The sequence below is a fragment of the Cnephaeus nilssonii genome (assembly GCF_951640355.1).
Source record: "Cnephaeus nilssonii genome assembly, chromosome: 4".
Taxonomy (NCBI): domain Eukaryota; kingdom Metazoa; phylum Chordata; class Mammalia; order Chiroptera; family Vespertilionidae; genus Cnephaeus; species Cnephaeus nilssonii.
In genome coordinates, this window is record NC_137075.1 from 34,140,030 (window position 1) to 34,144,220 (window position 4,191).

General features: G+C 41.6%; 1 gene segment (V, D, J or C); it reads right to left on the reverse strand.

Moving 5' to 3' along the window:
- Window positions 1-2,908: 2,908 nt before the first annotated feature.
- On the reverse strand, window positions 2,909-3,627 carry LOC307097661 (T cell receptor alpha variable 14/delta variable 4-like). The segment is given in 2 exons: window positions 3,603-3,627; window positions 2,909-3,282 (listed from the first exon to the last, which is right to left on the reverse strand).
- Between the last annotated feature and the right edge of the window lie 564 nt (window positions 3,628-4,191).

Below are 4,191 nucleotides of genomic sequence, written 5' to 3' on the forward strand. Positions count from 1 at the left end.
CCGGTCTGCCAACTTCCCTTGGCCCTCACCCCAGCCAGCCCAGGCTGATCAGCAGAATCAAGGCAGGCCAGCCAGACCCTACCCATGCACGAATTCGTGCACTGGGCGTCTAGTGTAAACATAAGAGTGAGTACAATACAAGGTCACTTATGAAACACCCATTACCATTCAAACTATAAGGTACTAAGACAATGGGGTTAGACATTGAAGGAGGAAATACTAGAGAATGAGGATTTGTGGATTGTGGAGCACTGATAAAACAAAGGAAGAGTGCAAGGAAGTGTGCAAATGTGCAACATGATGTCAAAAAGCTTTTAGAAGGGTGGTAAGGTTAAGGACAAGAGTAGAAAAAAATAGTTCACACTCTGCTTCTTCACAATGTTTCCCTATAGCCACTAATTATTGATCATTTTATGAGTAAGACTGGGGGAGGCAGGTAAATCTTGAGCTCTTCTATGCTAGATTATTAATAAGATGGAAGAACACCAAGTTTGTCACATAGTAGGCACCTTAGAAAGTAAATGAGGGTACCTTACTTCAGCTAACAAATATAAATTAAACTAACTCATTAAACAATATAAAAGACTGTTGCCTGAGTTTTCAGTTCATACTGAGGTTAAAGCATCATGGTGGCTGGTACCATGGATATGTCTCTCGCCCAGTGGGGTGAGCTGGGCCATCCCTGGAGAAGAAACCTGGGTTCCCCAAGATATGTGATCAGTGCTGGGGCCTCGCCAGCAGGCAAGAGGATCCCAAGGCAGGTGCTGGGCATGGAGGCCACAGGGGCATAGACTACCAAGGAGACAGAACTGAACCTCACATCACCCTGCTTGGCCCCGGAGGATGGCTGGCTAGCCAGAGACGGGTAAGATTCCTCAGGGAAGGAACAACCTAAGACAGGCACAGTCGCAGAGGGGCCGTCAGGAGAAAACTTGGTGGTCAACAGAGGTGGGGCACAGACCCTTACCCCCCAAACTTTGCAGGGGCCTGAACCTTCACCCCTTCTGAGGGAGGTCTCCTGCCCCCATGGTTGCTTCGCTTCCCATGCACAGCTCAAATCGGGACCCAGGTAACAGACAGAGACTTGGCCAACAGCAGCTGTCCTCTTACTGCAACAAGACTTGTTGGAGATGCCTTGTACCCATGGTGAGGGGAAGCGGGTTTTTGATATCCAAATCCAGCCTAGTACCAGGAATGCTCAGGGCCTACTCAAGAAGGCAAATAATCCTTTCCACTAATATACACAGGGTAAAATAAGATTGCTGGTAGAGTGTTGAGTTTGACTGTAGAATAGTAGTCAAGTTTTCAGAGTAATTTAAATTGGCTAATTGAAATAAGTGAATATTCTAGAAAAATTTATTGTAATGTACAAAAAGTTGTTCCTAAAGTATTAACAAAAATTTTTATTGGCAGTTCATCTCATGGTAAAATTGCATAACATGTAATGAACCTAAAGTAGTCATATTTTAGCGCAAAAAAATAAAATGTAAAAGCTATCAAGACTACATTATAAATTTCCAAAAGCCTCCTAATATTTAAATAAAAAAGGGGGGGTGATAGTAGAAGAATATCATGTAAGGAAAAATATCCTGTAAGTAAATTACATCTAGAAAATTTGTACTTTAGAAAATTAACTTTCATTTGTAATGTTAATAGCAAGACACCCATGAAAAACACACATGGTGTCAAAACAAGCCAGAGGAAAATCATTTGGGCAAAAAATGAAAAAGGATCCCAAGTCAAAGTTATAGAAAGTATTCCTTTATTAACTTTTGCTCTAGAATATGTTTGTATATTTTCAGAAAACAACTCCAGGACAATATGGATTCCTGCAACAGAGAGGAATTGACAGGACTGCTCCAGCCATGAAGACAGAAGAGAAACAGTCCAGAGATAGAAGACGCTGACAACGCCTTGCCATACTAGCAGACAGCAGCTGTGTGTCACTGAAGGATGCCCAGAACCAAACCAGAGACAGTCCGACCTGCATCACCACCATTTGTCCACCATCCAGAACTGAAATATCAATGCTGACATCTACACATAAGGAACTGTTTGACATTGAAATAAGGACTCAAAAGAACTGTTGGCCCAGAAAGAAACTCACTACAGACTGATTCATTTGCCTCTCAGCATAACCATTATGGCTAGTCTCATTTTCGGTTCTTACAAGTGTATTTTTGTATCAAATGATCTCACGCATCTAGGGGAAATAATGAGCAACATAAACGGATGAACAAAAACAGACCCGGAGACAGGGAAGCATCAATCAGACTCTTACCTTAGAGGGGAGGGGGAGAGATCAACCAAAAAAACTTGTATGCTTGTATACATGCATATAAACCTAACCAGTGGTCACGGACAACAAGGGGGTGGGGGCATACGTGGGAAGGGGTTTGGGGTGGGAATGGGGGGATGAGGACAATTATGTGATACCATAATCAATAAAAAAAGATGTAAAAAAAGAAGAAAAACAATATAAAAGAGCATAACGTAAAAAAGAGAAAAACGGAAAGATTTCATAGTCTTCATTATTAAAAATGATGCCTTTAAAAAATATATACTCAATAAGTATTTATTGAACAAAATGATAGGAAAAATCTGACAATTTTACATAGTTTTACTGATTTTTGAGTCAGATGTTTCTGAATTTCCTTAGTCAATTCTTCTAGCTCAATCTGTCACCAAATGGTAAGTTCTTTATTGTGGCTCTTCTTTGTCTCCAATAAACAATTTCAACCAAAACTTTCAAAGATATGGATGCTTTTGATGAATGATAACTCTACACATGGTCCATGAACCTAGAGAGATATTTTCATAGAGTGTTTTCCCTCTAACCCTACCTACACCTGTGCTGCCACAGCCCTGGCCACTTCCTGTCTGTGATTACAATTCCCCGCCTTGGTCCCTACAGCAGGTGGATGCATGAAGCAGAGCCCTGGGGTTTTGGTACACCTCCTTCTAACACGCCTTTCACTGTGGGATCACTCAGGGCACAGAAATACACTGCTGAGTCCTCCAGCTGTGAAGCTGAGATGACAAGGTTGGCAGAACTCTTTGCTTTCTGAAAATTCACTGAGTAGCGGCCTCCTGTGGCATTTTGTTGGTTGTAAGAGTCCTGACGAAGAAGGAAAATCATTGCCCCACTGCTGAGCCGCTTGTACCAGAATAGACTATAACTTGTAACACTGATATCATATGTGCAATCCAGGCTCACAGCCTCCTTCTCCTGCACCAATATTGCTTGTTGGCCTTGAGTTACCTTCTGAGCAGTACTGGATCCTAAAAAAAAAAAAAAAAAAACAGAATGTTATAGGATAAGTGATGTGGAAGAGAAAAAAATATTTTATATATATATGTCTCCTTTTTCCCCAATTGACCCCCACCCCGGGCAAGCCCCTGCTCCCCTGGTGTCTGTGTCCATTGGTTATGCTAATATGCATGCATACAAGTCCTTTGGTTGCTCTCTAACACCCCCACACTTCCTCTGCCATTTGTTTCTGAATCTATTTTTGTTCATCAAATTAGGTTGATCATTATATCCCACATATGAGTGAGATCATGTGATATTTATCTTTCTCTGTCTGGCTTATTTGGCTTACCATAATGCTCCCCAGTAACATCCATGCTGTTGCAAATGGTAAAAGTTCCTTCTTTTTTATAGTGGAGTAGTATTCCATTGTGTAGACGTATTACACAGAAAGATTTTTTTTTATACCCGGTCAGCTTTCCTTCCCAGGGTACCCTTAAAAGACTGCCTGTACCCCCTGTTGTAAGCCACAGAGAAGACCCATTCCCACTGGGGCATCCATACCTAGCCACATTGAAGTTAAGACCACCCTCAGAAGACTGGAGACCAACATGTTCAAGTTCTTCCACTAGGTGGAAAATATCTTCTTTTCCTTCTTCAGTGTTAGGGTTCTGCCAGGTGAGGTGACTGACAGATGGAGAGAAGAAATGCTGAGCTATGTGCTGCTGCTGCCCCAGAACAGGAAACAGGGTTTCTGGTGCAGCACGTTGCTGTGGGTCACGTCAAACTTTCCATGTATTGGCTGAGAGTCTCACCCAACCCAAACTTCCTTTTGAATTAACCAACTCTTTTTTAATTTTATTTTTCAATTACCCTTTATGTTCAATATTATTTTGTTTTTATTTCAGGTGTAAAGTATAGTGGTTAGACAATCATATACT